Here is a 21,303-nt window from a genome sequence, read left to right on the forward strand (position 1 = left end):
TTGAAAGAAGCATCGTCACCCACATTGTTGGAGGAGGGGGACGACATGATGCCTGGCCTTGAGAAACTCTGGCAGAAAACAGCTCAAAATAAAAACAGAGGATCTCATCGTAGTATGGCGGTCAAAACCTTCGGCAGATTATATAATAAATTTTTACTCAGTAAAAGAAGTATCATGCAATAAAACAGAGTCCAGAGGGCACACGAGGTGTCCACAAGGCAGGGGGCACGCCCAGGGGGTAGGGCGCATCCTCCACCCTCGTGGATGCCTCGTGTCTCCTTAGGACTGCTTCTTATCTTCCTAATTTTTTAAATATTCCAAAACGGAGAAAAATTGCTATTTGAGCAGTTTTGGAGTCGCTTTACTTACCGTAGCACATACCTATTCCTTTTCGGAGTCTGAAACATTGTGGAAAGTGTCCCTTATGTACTCTCTGGGGTTACAGTGTCAATAACATTGGTTTCAATATTTGTGGGATTACCTGAGATATAATGTTTGATTCTTTGACCGTTCACCACCTTCGGATTTGTGCCTTCGGTGTTGTTGATTTTTATGGCACCGAAACGATAGACCTCCTCGATAACGTAAGGACATTCCCATTTAGAGAGAAATTTTCCTGCAAAAAATCTTAAACGAGAGTTGTATAGCAAAACATAATCACCTACATTAAGCTCACGCTTTTGTATCCTTTTGTCATGCCATATTTTAACTTTTTCTTTAAACAATTTGGCGTTCTCATAGGCCTGTGTTCTCCATTCATCAAGTGAGCTAATGTCAAATAGCCTCTTCTCACCGGCAAGTTTGAAATCATAATTGAGCTCTTTGATAGCCCAATATGCCTTATGTTCTAGTTCGATAGGTAAGTGACATGTTTTTCCATAAACCATTTTATACGGAGACATACCCATAGGATTTTTATATGCAATTCTATAGGCCCATAATGCATCATCAAGTTTCTTGGACCAATTCTTTCTAGATCTATTAACAGCCTTTTGCCAGATTAATTTAATCTCTCTATTACTCAATTCTACTTGACCACTAGACTGGGGGTGGTATGGAGATGCAAATCTATGATTAATATCATACTTAGCAAGCATTTTACGAAAAGCACCATGAATAAAATGTGAACCACCATCAGTTATTAAATATCTAGGGACTCCACACCTCGGTAAAATAACTTCTTTAAGCATATTAATAGAAGTGTTATGATCAGCACTACTAGTTGGAATAGCTTCTACCCACTTAGTAACGTAATCAACAGCAACTAAAATATGTGTATACCCATTAGAGGAAGGAAAAGGTCCCATATAATCAAAGACTCAAACATCAAATGGTTCAATGTGAATAGTTCATAGGCATTTCTTGACGTCTACTAATCTTTTCCTACTAATAAACCACCGATTGCTTCTGGTCGTCCGTCGTCGCATGTTTTGCAGAAAAGCCCCACAGTTTTCAGGAAATCAACCTGCGGTCCCGATTTAAGTGTATTTGGAAAAACGTTTTGATTTTACAAATTGACCCCTGAATTTATTAGAATTCCACCCGCGCTCCTTTGTTCATCTTATCCTGCTAGTGGCAGAGAAGGTCGAAGGGGGATACCTTCGGCTGGGCTCTCATCAGCGAGCTCGTCGGTGGTCCGGCTCTCCCCTCCGCCTCCGACCCTCTCAGCCTCTCCTCCGCCTCCGGTGTCCCAGGCCCCCCCTTTAGGTGCGTCTCCATCCCAGCACCCGTGCTCCTCTGTCCTTGTTGGCCAGCAGCCGCGGTGAGGCACTCGTCGGCCGGTAGCCATGGCGCCCCTGGGTGGAGAAGATTGGCTGTGACGTCAGATCTTCCCGTCGTCTGGTTCAACTTGTGCACCGCCACGTCCACCGCTTTGCCCCCCGTCACGCACGTGAGTGCGGTCGTCGTGTATATGGCGCCCATCCGCCCCGGCTCCCCGGGACCTGCCCTGCTCGGCACGCCGCCGACGACCACATCCCACCTCACGTCAAGCACCTCCGGCGGCAAAGAGGTCAGCGCCAGCCGGCAGCCCAACTTGCGCACCGTCCCCGTCAGGCGTCAGCACACCGGGCTCGACCTCGCGCGCCGCAACACCGCCCACGCCTCCAGACGGGTCGGGGTACCTTGCCCGCTAGACGGCCGCCGAGACGCTAGGGCCACGCCCAACGAGCACAACCCGCACGCTGTCTGCATCTTCGACGAAGGCGGTGGCAGCACCCTGCCCAGAGTTGACCGCGGCAAGCGCGAGGAGTTATGGCGAGAGTCCGAACACAAGCAGCCTGCTAGACGCGCGCGCGGCCACGACGGAGCGGAGCAGCGGGAAATCCTTAGCGTTGAGGCCGTCCGTGGACCAGAGGTGAAGAGCGAGGAGGTGGTGGTCCGAGACACAGCCTAGGTGCATCCTGCACATCAATCAGAGACGAAGGCCAGGTATGTATGTGCTACTTTTGTTGCTGGTTGTGCTGGGGCAGGTAGTGGCGATGGCTGCTGCATGGCATTGGGCAATATGGTGGAATTGTTTTGTGGGATTTTGGATGTCTTTGCTATTTCAGAGAAATAGATGTAGGTGAGTTTGTTCTGTGCCTATGATTGTGTCTGACAATGTCTCGTTCAATGAGATTGCCATTCGACCAATTGTTTGTATGAATTCTGTAAAACTTGTGTGACTATGAGTGAAGGAAATCTTCTGTGCCGCACCTTTGAGCTTGGGATGCACATTTGTATTCCCTATGAGTAACTTAACATATGACATCTTAACTTAATTTTTTTATGCAACTGGTGAACTTGAATAATTTGTTAGGTAAATGGCAGGAGCAGAACCTATTCAGTAAATACAAACGATCCACATCTCATGTTCAAAGGGACATCTTAAAGGTTTTGTCTTTCTAGCATGTTCTGCTCACAATTCACCACCCTTCTTGATAAATTGGTATGCTCTTGGTATTGTCATTTAACATATTCAGTACAAACATGTCTTGAATTGTTTTTGTAGGATTAGATGTAGCAGCACTTGTGATTTTATCATTCCGTCTTAAAGTATTCACACTGCTGGCACCATATGTGTACAACTGGAAACATATTTTACCGAGTTAAGAGAAAATGATGCTAGGAGGAAAACTTTGAACAAGTTTTATAAGATCATCTTTATACGTGTCTTTCAATCTTTCAGTTTTTTTATGACTGTTGGGTTTATTTACAAATGAAATTTACTAAAAAAATTGAGGATAGGAGCAACATCAGAATAGTGAAAGCATGTCACATGCTACAGATGTAATAACAGTACTGATACAGAAACAAAACATGTACAGTTAGCATAACAGAAGCACCAGAATGTTTAAGGGGACCCTGGTACTCTAATGGTTTTCAGGCTCATATTTTATAGTGAACAAGAAACCATTTTTCTCACTCTTTTATGCGAAATTATGCCTAACATATATTAATGTTCTGGTGGAAACAATGGTACTTCATGTCCTCTTTCAGAGTTTAAACTATTTTCCTTTAATAAAGTTGAAACTTTGACAAGGGATGTAGCAGGGTTAGCAGAAAACATGATGCACGATTGAATTAAACATGAAGGGTTCATCTAAGCATGCAAATGCATCTTATTTCACCAGAAAAAATCTGCTTGATTCTTTTACTAATTATCTTGTCAAATGCAGTTCCTGGGATAAGGGAGGCACATCAGTTTTGAAGATTACTTTATTTTCTATACTAGAACATGAGACTAATTACTTTATCTGTATACTACAATATGGGCTGTCACCAAAGTTGACTCTGAATTTCATTGCTTATTTTGCTAAGTGAGAACATATGTCTGCAATTCTGCATACATCTTCATGATATTTCCTTCTATCTAATTTATATGAAGATTAAGAGTTATTTTTTACCCGAAATTTACCTGAGAATTACTTCAGTGTGTGTCATGTCCATCTTATTCCATCCACATGATCAATGGGCCACAAATATAATTCTCAATCCAAGGGTTCCCAAAACTAATAATTTGTGCCTTCAATAACTCAAGGTACTTTTTTTGTCTAATCTTGAAACCTTGGCTGATATAATAATATTAGTGTCACTGTGTACTTCTATTACTCGGAAGTCTGTATAAGACCGAGAGAGTGAAGCACATTTTCTTGAGATTTGAATTTTTTTTATGCCGGGTTTGTACGCTATACTGTTTGATTAATGAAAACTGATGGAAAGTAGTGCCAAACATTTGATTGAGTAAGCTACTAGATTTTAAAAGTAATACACAGTAGTTTCTTGCAATATAATCAATGTTTGTATTGACACATTGGATAATGGATGTTTCAATCGCTAAATTAAACTAAGGCTTTTAGAATAAATTGTGGCCTCTAAGCTTGTGGGTAGTCAATTACTATATGTGTAATATTAGCACTACTATTTCTTAAGTGCTCCCAGCCACCGATTTCATTTGATTTGATTTAATATATGTTTTATATATTCATTTAGATATTTATGTTCTTTTTTGACCAAATGATATTTATGTTCTCGATGGATTGATTTGAACATTGCAATTTTATTACCCCGTTGCAACGCACGGGCCCTTTTGCTAGTATTACCAATTCTTTGACATTCATCACAAGACAAGACAAACTTACGGGTATCTTTGAAAAGAGTAGGCCAACAAAAACCGGATTGCAATACCTTATGCGCAGTTCTATCTCCAGCGTTGTGTCCTCCATAAGCCTCGGAGTGACACTTGCGTAGGATCTGTTCCTGTTCATGCTCAGGTACACAACGTCTAATAACACCATCTACCCCTTCTTTATAGAGGTGTGGGTCATCCCAAAAGTAATGTCTTAAATCATAGAAAAACTTCTTCGTTTGCTCGTATGTGAAACTAGGTGGTATAAATTTAGCAACAACGTAATTAGCATAATCAGCATAGCATGGAGCAGTACGAGAAGCATTTATGACAGCTAATTGTTCATCAGGAAAGCTAGCATCAATAGGTAGTGGGTCATCAAGAACATTTTCTAACCTAGACAAGTTGTCTGCAACGGGGTTCTTGTCGGTGTCAAAACCGGCGGATCTCGGGTAGGGGGTCCTGAACTGTGCGTCTAAGTCTAATGGTAACAGAGGCGTGGGACACGATGTTTACCTAGGTTCGGGCCCTCTCTATGGATGTAATACCCTACTTCCTACTTGATTGATCTTGATGATATGAGTATTACAAGAGTTGATCTACCATGAGATTGTAGAGGCTAACCCTAGAAGCTAGCCTATGATTATGATTGTTGTTCTTGTCCTATGGACTAAACCCTCCGGTTTATATAGACACCGGAGGGGGCTAGGGTTACATCAGGTCGGTTACAGAGAAGGGAATCTACATATCCGAATCGCCAAGCTTGCCTTCCACGCAAAGGAGAGTCCCACCCGGACACGGGACGAAGTCTTCTATCTTGTATCTTCATAGCCCAACAGTCCGGCCAATGTATATAGTCCGGCTGTCCGAGGACCCCATAATCCAGGACTCCCTCGGTAACCCCCGAACCAGGATTCAATGACGATGAGTTCGGCACGCAGATTGTCTTCGGCATTGCAAGGCGGGCTTCTCCGAACTCTTCAAAGTACCTGTAGTAAAGTGCAGTGTCTGACTTCCCATTTAATGCCATGTTCCTCGGCTTCTATACTCCAATAATTCCAGCTTCCACGTGTCGAGAGAATGTGAGAAGTTGGGGCATTTTTACACTTGCCACCCTAACCATGTAAGTAAATTGTCTAATTAAAGAGATGGGGACCTTCACATCCAATCCACACCATCTTCCCCAAGCGAGGAATCATCAAAGTGCACCCGTAAAAACCATTCCAACATGGACAGCGTTCGCAATTCCTCCTCCTGCCCTTGCAGTGTCGAGCCGGGCGATTGGGAGAAGTGTACCATATCCCACGGTCAATTGGTGAAGTTGCAGACCCAGGGGTTTCTCCCTCCTGCATATCTAGTCCCCGTCAGAGTCGGATTGACTCCTTTTGACGGTGGGGAGCAGGCAGAGAATTTTCCCAATTCTTCCAGGGGGAGCGAGTGTGTCTTGTCCCTTACTTGCTGAGGGGTGTAGGATTTCCAATCCATCCGTTCCTCCGCGGGCTCCTGGAGTACTATGGCCTCCAGCTGCACAGTTTTACCCCTGCCTCCATCCTGCACATTGCAGGTTACGTTGCTCTTTGCAAGTTATTTCTAGGACGTGAAGCCCATTTTTAGCTATGGAAGAAGTTGTTCTGCCTCATCCCTCGCAATCAGGAGGGATCAATATTCCAAGTGGGCGGAGCCAAGATATGGCGCATCGCCGAGACCGGATACCTACCCGGCACACCGAAGAAGGCATCCGAAGAATGGCCTTCCGAGTGGTTTTACATAGAGGACGTCTCCCTTCCTGACCCAATCCGAATCGGTCTTCCTGAGTTTACAAATGCTCTGTTAAAGAAACACCTCAACTAGCGTCCCCGGAGCCTCAGGGAGGAAGATACCAGGGAAGTCCTTCAATTGATGAGCAAGAATAAAATGCTTGCTCAATTCGGATTAACATTAATCGAGCTTATGGCAATATGCATAATGCGAGGGGTACAGCCACTCTAGTACCGAGGGCGTACCATGTGGCACTTCAATGGAGAAGACGACGTCACCTGCTGCAGTGGGAAAGGTCCGGACTCCACCACCGCTCTGGTGAAAATACTGCCCGATTTATACAAAGGAGAAAAAGAGGAGTTCATTCGCATTAAGTCACGGGACGAATTTTCCATGTACAACCCTCCCAGCTGGATGAGTTGCTATCCATTACTCAACTCCATTCATTCCCTGAGTCTTCTTTAATCCGTCCATCTATAATAGGAATGGCGGAAAATTACTAGGGAGATCCACAGTCCAGCCCTTGACCCCGGATTCGAAGAGGATCCAGATATATTCGTGGAGCTTGGGGAAGGGGTGTTTTACCAGGCGAGCCATGATGGCACCAAAGTGGCCATCATTGCTGATTATCCTGGCCTCCTCCTTGTATCACATGTAAGTAAATAGGAGACTTATCTTCCGAAAAGGATTCACTCTTTCCGCCTTACCCACCGCACAATTCTTATGCTTTAAAGGGAAGGCGATCAGCGCGCCATGCCGAACCCAGGGTGACTCACCAATAAGGGGCGCCTAAGCCGGGTAGGCTTCCAAAAAGGAAGGCGAACAGAAACACGGCCGAGCCGTCATCAAAGAGGTATGGTTTTAAACATGCTCTATGGTTGTCACCTTAAAGTATAACACTATCCGTCGTGTCTTGGCAGAAAGAACATCTGTCGTACTATGTCCGGGGATCCTACCTATTATGCCTCTACAAGCCGGATTCCGGAACCGGTCTCGAGGGGCGGAGGCTAAGACGGAAGCGACACCAGACGATCCTAACATAGAGGATTCCGATAGAATATCCGCTACAAATTCCAAAGTGGAGAGCGCCATGAATCATCAGCGCCGGCGGGCCACACTCCGCGACCCTGGTTTTTCCGAAGAGGCTTCCAATGCCTTCAACTCAGGTGATGCATACATCCGAGCTGCTCGAGATGGGCTTGCTAGAGCCACAGACCAGTATTTGAAAGATATACGGGTAAGTAAAATCTGATAATTATGTATATGAGTAGCCCCTGAGACTTGAAACAGTTGGTACAATTGATTTAAGGATCATTGTATAAATAGTTTCTCACAGAGAAGAATAACCTGTTGTCTCAAGAGCTGGAGAAGAGTCAAACCCAGCTAAGGGCCGCAACTGCCGAACTAGAGGAATCCAAGAAGGACTCAACTGGTAATGTTTCTCTCTATCGGAAAAAATGTAATCACGTATACCAGCGGTGTTGACACGTTGCAGATCTGATAACAGATTCCGCAGATAATCCCGGAGTGAATCCGGAGATCCTACAAGATGATGAACAAAGAGCTCAAACACACCTAGATGGTGGTGAGCGTATACTTACACGGGTCAGGCAGGAGAAAAACGATCTCCAAGATGCCAATACCCGGCTGGGCATAGAATTAAAAGATGTTCGGGCCCAGCTGGTTGACTCCATGAAGGAAAATAAAAGGCTTCAACGCGGCATTTTTAGTATGCGCTCAAACGAACATTTATATAGTTCGGTGAAGAAACGGACTAAGAGATTTATGTCTGTAGGTATGCTGACTGATCGTCCCGAAGAGGAGATGCCCGGATCCTCAGGCGATCTGCTACAAGAGCTTTTGTAACAGCATGAACAAGTTTGGCAGGCGATGCAGAGTGTGGCCAAGGCCTTGTGGCCATCCGCCTCCCTAATAGGAAGTATGGAGGAGCTTGTACATCTATTCAAGGGAGCGCGGCAGCGGTTCCGACTATGGAAGATATCAGCCTGTCCAGAAGGTGCGAGGGAGACTTGGGCCATGGTGAAAACATGGTACACCAAGCTCGATCCGAATCATATGGCCCGGGTCGGACCTGTAGGGTCAGATGGGAAAGAAATTCATGTTAGTCTGGTATACGACCAGGTAGGATTAGCGGCCAAGTATTCCCCACAGGATAGTAAGCTAGACAACCTGTTGGATGACATAGAAGAGGAAGTTTTTAAGTCAAAATGACTATGTACTTCAAAGGACAAGTTTGTCCCTAGCCGGATTGTAAATCATTTGTCATGGCGGACCTTTTCGCTTCGGCCTCCGGACCCAACAGTCTGGAGTGTTTCCGAATACCCGCTCAGTAATATAAAACCGGGGTATGAGTGGAAACCAGGCGTAGGGGTCATAGTTGCTTGAACAGACAAGTACCCAACTAGCTATGTTATATTACATCAATAGTAAGAAACATCTTCCAGAGAGAATAGTTCTGTTAAGGGTTCCTTTCGCTGGGTGTGCATGCCTTAACGTGCATGTTCGATCTGTGATTAAGAAATCATAGTATATTTGATATCTGGGGGTTCGTAGTGTTATAAATAAGACACATCTTTAGTCCACCAACCGAATATTCCCTTAAGAACGCTAGCTTTCGGCTTCACCCAGTCTGAGGTACACATCCGGAGTACCCGACAGTAACAATCGTAGAGGTGCTCTCTTTATGCCCTAGCCGAACTAACGGGAACGTAGGGCATAAGCACAGGAGCCAGGTAACCCAGCTTGGCCAAAACTTAAGTCATATCGATGCATGTAATGGCAGACAAAAGGCACATATGGAAAAAAAGACACATATGCGAGAAAAGTTATTGTAATAAGCTTCTGTATAAGAAGCCCCCAGGTATAATGATCGCACGTACTTGAAGATTAGTGCGTCACGAGTGTGTGGTCTAGCCACACTAAAGCTTTAGAGCTACGAAAGAAAGAGCAAAAGGAGAGCTAAAAATTAAATAGAAAAGAACGAAGGGAAGGAGACGAACAATGAGTTCGGCGCTAGGCGTAGAATCTTCGGAGTCTGGCCGCATTCCACGGGTTCGGTTCGAGTCAATTATCTGATGCATCACGCAGGCGGTACGCTCCTTCGGTGAGAACTTTGTCAATAATGAAGGGACCCTCCCACTTGGGCTTGAGCTTGTCCTTTTTCTTCTCTAGTAGACGTAGAACGAGTTCGCCAATATTATAAGTTTTGGCCCGCACTTCTCTGATTTGATATCTGCGAGCTTGTTGTTGATAAAATGCGGAACGGGCTTTTGCGACATCGCGCTCCTCCTCCAGGGCATCTAAATTGTCCTGCCGATCAAGCTCGGCTTCTCTCTCTTCATACATGCACACACACGGTGAGTCATGAATAATATTGCATGGCAATACAACCTCTGCGTCGTACACCATGAAGAAGGGTGTATATCCGGTAGTGCAATTCGGCGTGGTCTGCAGCCCCCAGAGTACGGAGTTAAGCTCCTCAACCCAGTGCGTGTCTAATTCTTTTAGGGATCGCACTAGTCTGGGTTTAATGCCGCTCATAATAAGATCGTTGGCTAATTCGACTTGACCGTTTGTTTGAGGGTGATAGACGGAGGCGTAATCGAGCTTAATGACCATGTTGCCGCACCAAGTTTTCACCTCATCAGCTCTGAAATTGGAGCCATTATCGGTGATGATGCTGTGGGGGACAGCATAACGGTGCACAACACCCGATATGAAGTCTATCACTGGTCTGGATTCGGCCGTCTTAACTGGTTTGGCCTCAATCCATTTGGTGAATTTATCTACCATGACCAACATGTATTTTTTCTTATGGCTTCCCCCTTTAAGGGGTCCAACCATATTGAGCCCCTAGACCGCAAAAGTCCATGTTATGGGGATTTTTTGGAGAGTGGTGGGCGGCATATGGCTTTCGTTGGTGAAAAGCTGGTATCCGACACAATGTTGGACAAGGTCCTGTGCGTCTGCTTGGGCCGTCGGCCAATAGAAACCTGTACGGAAGGCCTTGCAGACAAGGGCCCGAGCTGCAGCGTGGTGACCGCCGAGTCCAGCATGAATTTCAACCAAGAGCTGCCGCCCCTCCTCCTTGGAGATACATCTTTGAAGTACTCCGGTAGCGCTTTTCTTATAAAGCTCTCCCTCATGGACTTTGTAGGCTTTAGAGCGCGCACTATGCAGCGTGCCTCGTTTTGATACTCGGGGAGTTCTTGCCTATTAAGGTAGGCCAAGAAGGGTTCGGTCCATGGGGCGATAGCAGCCATGATGAGATGGGCCGAAGGTGTTATTTCGGTGGAGGAGCCTCCGATTATGTCAGTGTGTTCGGAATCTGGGGTTGTGGTCGAATCTGGACTGGTGTTGCCGGTCTCCCCTTGCCACACCACGGATGGCTTGAAAAGCCTTTCCAGAAAGATGTTAGGTGGGACGGGGTCGCGCTTAGCGCTGATGCGGGCAAGAACATCCACCGCTTGATTGTTTTCTCGAACCATATGATGTAATTCAAGCCCCTCGAATCGAGGTGACATTTTAAGGACGGCGTTTCGATAAGCCACCATTTTCGGATCCTTGGCATCGAAGTCTCCATTTATTTGACATATTGCTAGGTTTGAATCCCCACGCACTTCCAGGCACTGGATGCCCATGGAGACAACCATTCAAAGACCATGCAACAGAGCCTCGTATTCAGCTGCATTGTTGGAGTCTGTATATAATATATGGAGTACGTATTGGACTATATCTCCAGTGGGGGATGTTAGGATAACACCTGCTCCCAGACCTGCCAGCATTTTAGAGTCGTCGAAGTGCATGATCCAGTTGGAGTATTGAAGGAAATATGCCCTAGAGGCAATAATAAAGTTATTATTTATTTCCTTATTTCATGATAAATGTTTATTATTCATGCTAGAATTGTATTAACCGGAAACTTAGTACATGTGTGAATACATACACAAACATAATGTCACTAGTATGCCTCTACTTGACTAGCTCATTGAATCAAAGATGGTTAAGTTTCCTAGCCATAGACATGAGTTGTCATTTGATTAACGGGATCACATCATTCGAGAATGATTTGATTGACTTGACCCATTCCGTTAGCTTAGCACTTGATCATTTAGTATGTTGCTATTGCTTTCTTCATGACTTATACATGTTCCTATGACTATGAGATTATGCAACTCCCGTTTACCCGAGGAACACTTTGTGTGCTACCAAACGTCACAACATAACTGGGTGATTATGAAGGAGCTCTACAGGTGTCTCAGAAAGTACATGTTGAGTTGGCGTATTTCGAGATTAGGATTTGTCACTCCGATTGTCGGAGAGGTATCTCTGGGCCCTCTCGGTAATGCACATCACTATAAGCCTTGCAAGCAATGTGACTAATGAGTTAGTTGCGGGATGATGCATTACAAAACGAGTAAAGGGACTTGCCGGTAACGAGATTGAACTAGGTATTGAGATACCGACGATCGAATCTCAAGCAAGTAACATACCGATGACAAAGGGAACAACGTATGTTGTTATGCGGTTTAGAATATGTGGCAGCCAATATGAGCATCTAGGTTCCGCTATTGGTTATTGACCGGAAACGAGTCTTGGTCATGTCTGCATAGTTCTCGAACCCGTAGGGTCCGCACGCTTAAAGTTCGGTGACGATTTATATTATGAGTTATGTGTTTTGATGTACCGAAGGTAGTTCGGAGTCCCGTATGAGATCGGGGACATGACGAGGAGTCTCGAAATGATCGAGACGTAAAGATCGATATATTGGACGACTATATTCGAACATCGGAATGGTTTCGAGTGATTCAGGTATTTTTGGAGTACTGGAGAGTTACGGGAATTCGTATTGGGCCTTAATGGGCCATACGAGAAAGGAGAGAAAGGCCTCAAAGGGTGGCCGCACCCCTCCCCATGGACTGGTCCGAATTGGACTAGGGAGGGGGGCGCCCCCTTCCTTCCTTCTCCTTCTTCCTTCCCTTCTCCTACTCCAACAAGGAAAGGTGGAGTCCTACTCCCGATGTGAGTAGGACTCCCCCCTTGGCGCGCCCTCCTCCTAGGCCGGCCGCCTCCCCCCTTGCTCCTTTATATACGGGGGCAGGGGGCACCTCTAGACATAACAATTGATCATTTATCTCTTAGCCGTGTGCGGTGTCCCCCTCCACCATATTCTACCTCGGTAATATCGTAGCGGTTCTTAGGCGAAGTCCTGCGTCGGTAGCATCATCAACACCGTCATCACACTGTCGTGCTGACGGAACTCTCCCGCAAAGCTCTGCTGGATCGGAGTTCGTGGGACGTCATCGAGTTGAACGTGTGCTGAACTCGGAGGTGTCGTACATTCAGTACTTGGATCGGTCGGGTCGTGAAGACGTACGACTACATCAACCGCGTTGTGCTAACGCTTCCGCTTTCAGTCTACGAGGGTACATGGACAACACTCTCCCCTCTCGTTGCCATGCATCACCATGATCTTGCGTGTGTGTAGGATTTTTTTTTTGAAATTACTACATTCCCCAACAGTGACATCTGAGCCTGGTTTTATGCGTAGATGTTATATGCATGAGTAGAACACAAGTGAGTTGTGGGCGATATAAGTCATACTGTTTACCACCATGTCATACTTTGGTTTGGCGGTATTGTTGGATGAAGCAGTCCGGACCGACATTACGCGTACGCTTACGCGAGACTGGCTCTACCGACGTGCTTTGCACATAGGTGGCTGGCGGGTGTCGCTTTCTCCAACTTTAGTTGAACTGATTGTGGCTACGCCCGGTCCTTGTTGAAGGTTAAAACAACACTAACTTGACAAAATATCGTTGTGGTTATTGATGCGTAGGTAAGAACGGTTCTTGCTAAGCCCGTAGCAGCCACGTAAAACTTGCAACAACAAAGTAGAGGACATCTAACTTATTTTTGCAGGGCATGTTGTGATGTGATATGGTCAAGACGTGATGAGATATAAGTTGTTGTATGAGACGATCATGTTTTGTTGAAGTTATCGGCAACTGGCATAAGCCCTATGGTTGTCTCTTTGTTGTATGATATGCAAGCGCCAAATAATTGCTTTACTTTATCGCTATGCGATAGCAATAGTTGCAAGAGAAATAGTTGGCGAGACGACCATGTGCCAACACATTGATATAGATCAAGATGATGAAGATCATGGTGTCATGCCGGTGACGATGGAGATCATGATGATGCTTTGGAGATGGAGATCAAAGGCACAAGATGATGATGGCCATATCATGTCACATATTTTGATTGCATGTGATGTTTATCTTTTATACATCTTATTCTGTTTTGATTGACGGTAGCATTATAAGATGATCTCTCACTAAATTTCAAGGTATAAGTGTTCTCCCTGAGTATGCACCGTTGCGAAAGTTCTTCGTGCTGAGACACCACGTGATGATCGGGTGTGATAGGCTCTATGTTCAAATACAACGGGTGCAAAACAGTTGCACACGTGGAATACTCAGGTTAAACTTGACGAGCCTAGCATATACAGATATGACCTCGGAACACTGAGACCGAAAGGTCGAGCGTGAATCATATAGTAGATATGATCAACATAGTGATGTTCACCATTGAAAACTACTCCATCTCACATGATGATCGGACATGGTTTAGTTGATTTGGATCACGTGATCACTTAGATGATTAGAGGCATGTCTATATAAGTGGGAGTTCTAAAGTAATATGATTAATTGAACTTTAATTTATCATGAAGTTAGTCCTGGTAGAATTTTGCAAATTATGTTGTAGATCAATAGCTCGTGTTGTCGCTTCCCTATGTTTTTATATGTGTTCCTAGAGAAAACTAAGTTGAAAGATGTTAGTAGCAATGATGCGGACTTGGTCCGTGATCTGAGGTTTATCCTCATTGCTGCACGGAAGAATTATGTCCTTGATGCACCGCTAGGTGACAGACCTATCGCAGGAGCAGATGCAGACGTTATGAACGTTTGGCTAGCTCAATATGATGACTACTTGATAGTTTTGTGCACCGTGCTTTATGGCTTAGAACCGGGACTACAAAAATGTTTTTGAAACGTCATGGAACATATGAGATGTTACATGAGATGAAATTGATATTTCAGACTCATGCCCGTGTCAAGTGGTATGAGACCTCTAACAAATACTTCGCCTAAAAGATGGAGGAGAATTGCTCAACTAGTGAGCAAGTGCTTAGATTGTCTGAGTACTTCAATCGCTTGAATCAAGTGGGAATTAATCTTCCAGATAAGATAGTGATTGACAGAGTTCTCTAGTCACCATCACCAAGTTAGTAGAACTGCATGATGAACTATAGTATGCGAGGGATGACAAAAATGATTCCCGAGCTCTTTGTGATGCTAAAATCGATGATGGTAGAAATCAAGAAAGAACATCAAGTGTTGATGATTGACAAGATCACTAGTTTAAAGAAAAGGGCAACGGGAAAGAAAGGGAAACTTCAAGTAGAATGGCAAGCAATTGTGACTCCCCTGAAGAAGCCCAAAGCTGGACCAAAGCCTGAAACTAAGTGCTTCTACTACAAAGGAAATGGTCACTGGAAGTGGAAATACCCTGAATATTTGGTGGATAAGTAGGATGGCAAAGTGAACAAGGGTATATTTGATATACATGTTATTGATGTGTACCTTACTAGTGTTTATAGTAGCCCCTGGGTATTTGATACTTGTTCGGTTGCTAAAAATTAGTAACTCGACATAGGAGTTACAGAATAAACAGAGACTAGTTGAGGGTGAATTGACGATGTGTGTTGGAATTGGTTCCAAGATTGAGACGATCATCATCGCACACACCCTATACTTTCGGGATTAGTGTTAAACCTAAATAAATGTTATTTGGCGTTTGCGTTGAGCATAAATAAGATTTGATCATGTTTATTGCAATGCGTTTATTCATTTAAAGTTAGAGAATAATTGTTGTTCTGTTTACATGAATAAAACCTTCGATGGTCATACACCCAATGAAAATAGTGTGTTGGATCTTGGTCGTAGTGATACACTTATTCATAATATTGATGCCAAAAGATGCAAAGTTGATAATGATAGTGCAACTTATTTGTGGCACTGCCGTTTGGGTGATATCGGTGTAAAGCGCATGAAGAAACTCCATTAAGATGGACTTTTGGAATCACTTGGTTATGAATCATTTGATGCTTGTGAACCGTGCTTTTGGGCAAGATGACTAAAACTCCGTTCTTCGGAACAATGGAACGAGCTACTGACTTGTTGGAAATAATACATACCGATGTATGTGGTCCAATGAGTGTTGATGCTCATGGCAGGTATCCTTATTTTCTAACGTTCACAGATGATTTGAGCAGATATGAGTATATCTACTTAATGAAGCACAAGTCTGAAACATTTGAAAAGTTCAAAGAATTTCAGAGTGAAGTGGAGAATCATCGTAACAAGAAAATAAAGTTTCTACGATCTGATCGTGGAGGAGAATATTTGAGTTACGAATTTGGCCTTCATATAAAACAATGTGGAATAGTTTCACAGCTCACGACACATGGAACACCACAGCATAATGGTGTGCCTGAACGTGGTAATCGCACTTTATTGGATATCGTGCGATCTATGATGTATCTTACCAATTAACCACTATCGTTTTGGGGTTATGCATTAGAGACAGCTGCATTCACTTTAAATAGGGCACCATCAAAATCCGTTGAGACGACGCCTTATGAGTTGTGGTTTGTCAAGAAACCAAAGTTGTCGTTTCTTAAAGTTTGGGGCTGCGATGCTTATGAGAAAAAGTTTCAACCTGATAAGCTCGAACCCAAATCGGAGAAGTGCATCTTCATAGAATACCCAAAGGAAATTTTTGGGTACACCTTCTATCACAGATCTGAAGGCAAGATATTCGTTGCTAAGATGGATCCTTTCTAGAGAAGGAGTTTCTCTCTAAATAAGTGAGTGGGAGGAAAGTAGAGCTTGATAAGGTAATTTGTACCTTCTCCCGAATTGGAAAGTAGTTCATCACAGAAATCAGTTCCAGTGATTCCTACACCAATTAATGAGCAAGCTAATGATGATGATCATGAAACTTCAGATCAAGTTACTACAGAACCGCGTAGGTCTTCCAGAGTACAGTCCGCACCAGAGTGGTATGGTAATCCTATTCTGGAAGTCATGTTACTAGACCATGATGAACCTATGAACTATGAGGAAGCGATGAAGATCCCAGATTTCGTGAAATGGCTTGAAGGCCATGAAATCTGAGATGGGATCCATGTATGAGAACAAAGTGTGGACTTTGGTGGACTTGCCCAATGATCGGCAAGCCATAGAAAATAAATGGATCTTCAAGAGGAAGAAAGACGCTGATAGTAGTGTTACTATCTATAAAGCTAGACTTGTCGAAAAAGGTTTTTGACAAAGTTGAAGGTGTTGACTACGATAAGGTTTTCTCACTCGTAGCGATGCTTAAGTCTGTCCGAATTATGTTAGAAATTGCCACATTTTATGAAATCTGGCAAATGGATGTCAAAACTTCATTCCTTAATGGATTTATTAAAGAAGAGTTGTATATGATGCAACCAGAAGGTTTTTGTCAAGGAGCTAACAAAATGTGCAAGCTACAGCGATCCATCTATGGACTGGTGCAAGCATCTTGGAGTTGGAATATACGCTTTGATGAGTTGATCAAAGCATATAGTCTTATACAGACTTGCGGTGAAGCGTGTATTTATAGGAAAGTGAGTGGGAGCACTACAGCCTTTTCGATAAGAATACATGAATGACATATTGTTCATCAGAAATAATGTAGAATTTTCTAGAAAGCATAAAGGAGTATTTGAAAGGAGTTTTTAAAAGAAAGACCTCGGTGAAGCTGCTTACACATTGAGCATCAAGATCTATAGAGATAGATCAAGACGCTTGATAAGATTTTTCAATGAGTACATACCTTGATAATATTTTGAAGTAATTCAAAATGGAACAGTCAAAGAAGGAGTTCTTGCCTGTGTTGCAAGGTGTGAAGTTGAGTAAGACTCAAAACCCGACCATAGCAGAAAATAGAAAGAGAATGAGAAGTCATTCCCTATGCCTCAGTCATAGGTTCTATAAAGTATGATATGTTCTGTACCAGACCTATTGTATACCTTGATTTAAGTTTGGGCAAGGGAGTACAATTTTGATCTAAGAGTAGATCACTAGACAGCAGTCAAAAATATCCTTAGTGAGGACTAAGGAGATGTTTCTCGATTATGGAGGTGATAAAAGAGTTTGTCGTAAAGAGTTACATCGATACAAGCTTTTACACTAATCCAGATGACTCTTAAGTCTCAATCTGGATACATATTGAAAGTGGGAGCAATTAGCTAGAGTAGCTTCGTGCAGAGCATTGTAGACATAGAATATTTGCAAAATACATACGGCTCTAAATGTGACAGACCCATTGACTAAACTTCTTTCACGAGCAAAACATGATCATACGTTAGTACTCTTTGGGTGTTAATCACATAGCAATGTGAACTAGATTATTGACTCTAGTAAACCCTTTGGGTGTTGATCACATGACGATGTGAACCATGGGTATTAATCACATACAGATGTGAATATTAGTGTTAAATCACATGGTGATGTGAAATAGATTATTGACTCTAGTGCAAGTGGGAGACTGAAGGAAATATGCCATAGAGGCAATAATAAAGTTATTATTTATTTCCTTATTTCATTATAAATGTTTATTATTCATGCTAGAATTATATTAACCGGAAACTTAGTACATGTGTGAATACATACACAAACATAATGTCACTAGTATGCCTCTACTTGACTAGCTCATTGAATCAAAGATGGTTAAGTTTCCTAGCCATAGACATGAGTTGTCATTTGATTAACGGGATCACATCATTCGAGAATGATTTGATTGACTTGACCCATTCCGTTAGCTTAGCACTTGATCGTTTAGTATGTTGCTATTGCTTTCTTTATGACTTATACATGTTCCTATGACTATGAGATTATGCAACTCCCGTTTACCCGAGGAACACTTTGTGTGCTACCAAACGTCACAACATAACTGGGTGATTATAAAGGAGCTCTACAGGTGTCTCAGAAAGTACATGTTGAGTTGGCGTATTTCGAGATTAGGATTTGTCACTCCGATTGTCGGAGAGGTATCTCTGGGCCCTCTCGGTAATGCACATCACTATAAGCCTTGCAAGCAATGTGACTAATGAGTTAGTTACGGGATGATGCATTACAGAACGAGTAAAGAGACTTTCCGGTAACGAGATTGAACTAGGTATTGAGATACGGCGATTGAGTCTCACGCAAGTAACATACCGATGACAAAGGGAACAACGTATGTTGTTATGCGGTTTAGAATATGTGGGAGCCAATATGAGCATCTAGGTTCCGCTATTGGTTATTGACCGGAAACGAGTCTTGGTCATGTCTGCATAGTTCTCGAACCCGTAGGGTCCGCACGCTTAAAGTTCAGTGACAATTTATATTATGAGTTATGTGTTTTGATGTAACGAAGGTAGTTCGGAGTCCCGTATGAGATCGGGGACATGACGAGGAGTCTCGAAATGATCGAGACGTAAAGATCGATATATTGGACGACTATATTCGGACATCGGAAAGGTTCCGAGTGATTCGGGTATTTTTGGAGTACCGGAGAGTTACGGGAATTCGTATTGGGCCTTAATGGGCCATACGGGAAAGGAGAGAAAGGCCTCAAAGGGTGGCCACACCCCTCCCCATGGACTGGTCTGAATTGGACTAGGGAGGAGGGCGCCCCCTTCCTTCCTTCTCCTTCTTCCTTCCCTTCTCCTACTCCAACAAGGAAAGGTGGAGTCCTACTCCTGGTGGAAGTAGGACTCCCCTCTTGGCGCGCCCTCCTCCTAGTCCGGCCGCCTCCCCCCTTGATCCTTTATATACGGGGGCAGGGGGCACCTCTAGACACAACAATTGATCATTGATCTCTTAGCCATGTGCGGTGCCCCCCTCCACCATATTCCACCTCGGTAATATCGTAGCGGTGCTTAGGCGAAGCCCTGTGTCGGTAGCATCATCAACACAATCGTCACACCATCGTGCTGACGGAACTCTCCTGCAAAGCTCTGCTGGATCGGAGTTCATGGGACGTCATCGAGCTGAACGTGTGCTGAACTCGGAGGTGCCGTACGTTCGGTACTTGGATCGGTCGGATCGTGAAGACGTACGACTACATCAACTGTGTTGTGCTAACGCTTCCGCTTTCGGTCTACGAGGGTACGTGGACAACACTCTCCCCTCTCATTGCTATGCATCACCATGATCTTGCGTGTGCGTAGGTTTTTTTTTTTGAAATTACTACTTTCCCCAACAAGTATCCGCTGTACTCTTTAGGTAGTTCGGCCTCTGTTCATTCGGCGACGAAGTCAGGCAGTACTTGCAATTTAATGGCTTGTCGTGGTTTGTATGTAATGTCGAATGGGAGGAGCTCGATGGCCCAGTTAGCAATCTGGCTTGTTGCATTGCGGTTATTTATTATGTCATTGACTGGTACTTCAGAGGCCACCGTGATTGAACACTCTTGAAAGTAGTGTCATAGTTTCTGGGATGCCATGAAGACCGCGTATGCTATTTTCTGATAATGGGGGTACCGAGATTTGCATGGTGTGAGGACAGTGGATACGTAGTATACCGTCTTTTGAAGCGGGAACTTGTGTCTGTCCTCCTCTCGTTCGACGACAAGCACTGCACTCACAACTTGGTGTGTTGCAGCTTGTATAACAACATGGGCTCGCCAACGTTTGGTGCGGCTAGGATTAGGTTGCTTGCTAAAAGAGCCTTTATTTCTTCCAAGTCCGGCCATCGCCACGTCCGTCCACTCGAAGTGTTCGGTTCGTCGAAGAAGGCGATAAAGTGGTAATGCCTTTTCTCCCAATCTGGAGATAAAGCGGCTTAAGGTTGCCACGCATCCAGTTAGTTTCTGGGTTTGTTTGATACCTGTTGGGGTAGCCAACTGTGACAAAGCTCGGATTTTAGCCGGGTTTGCTTCAATTCCTCTATTGGAAACGATGAAGCCCAGCAGCTCTCCGGTAGGAATGTCGAAAACACATTTTTTCGGATTGAACTTGATGTCATATGTTCGGAGGTTGTCGAATGTGAGCCTCAGATCGTCTATTAAAGACTCGACATGTCTGGTCTTGATGACCATGCCGTCCACATATGCTTTAACTATTTTGCCGATTTGTTTCTCCAAGCATGTTTGAATCATGCGTTGGTAGGTAGCACCGGCGTTTTTTAGCCTGAAAGGCATAGTGTTGAAGCAAAAGGGGCCGTATGGGGTGGTAAATGCTGTTGCGACTTGATCAGACTCTGTCATCTTGATTTGTTGGTATCCGGTGTATGTGCCGAGGAAACACAATGAGTCGTGTCCTGTGGTAGCATCGATAATCTGATCAATGCAGAGGAGAGGGAAGGGATCCTTAGGGCAAGCCTTGTTGACGTCCTTGAAATCAACACATATGCGCCAGGATTTTTCTTTCTTTGGTACCATCACCAGGTTTGCTAGCCAATCCGGGTGTTTTATTTCTCTAATGAATCCGGCTTCGAGTAACTTGGCTAGCTCCTCTCCCATGGCTTGTCGTTTGGGTTCTAAAAAGCGCCGTAGTGTCTACTTGACCGGCTTATATCCCTTCAATATGTTGAGGCTATGCTCGGCCAGCCTGCGTGGGATCCCTAACATGTCTGAAGGGTGCCAGGCAAAGATATCCCAATTCTCACGTAAAAATGCCCGCAGTGTGGCATCGATTGTGGGGTCCAGCTATGCCCCGATGGATGCTGTCTTTGTGGCGTCCATTGGGTGGACTCGGAATTTGACTATTTCGTCCGCTGGTTTAAAGGAGGTGGACTTGGATCGTTTATCAAGTATTACATCGTCCCTGTCCACTGTGG

The 21,303-nt window shown here is 44.2% G+C and overlaps 1 pseudogene; it reads right to left on the minus strand.

Moving 5' to 3' along the window:
* Positions 1–1,569: 1,569 nt before the first annotated feature.
* LOC123067627 (glucuronoxylan 4-O-methyltransferase 3-like) lies at positions 1,570–2,401 on the minus strand (annotated as a pseudogene).
* Between the last annotated feature and the right edge of the window lie 18,902 nt (positions 2,402–21,303).

This window comes from Triticum aestivum, chromosome 3B (assembly GCF_018294505.1).
Source record: "Triticum aestivum cultivar Chinese Spring chromosome 3B, IWGSC CS RefSeq v2.1, whole genome shotgun sequence".
Lineage (NCBI taxonomy): Eukaryota > Viridiplantae > Streptophyta > Magnoliopsida > Poales > Poaceae > Triticum > Triticum aestivum.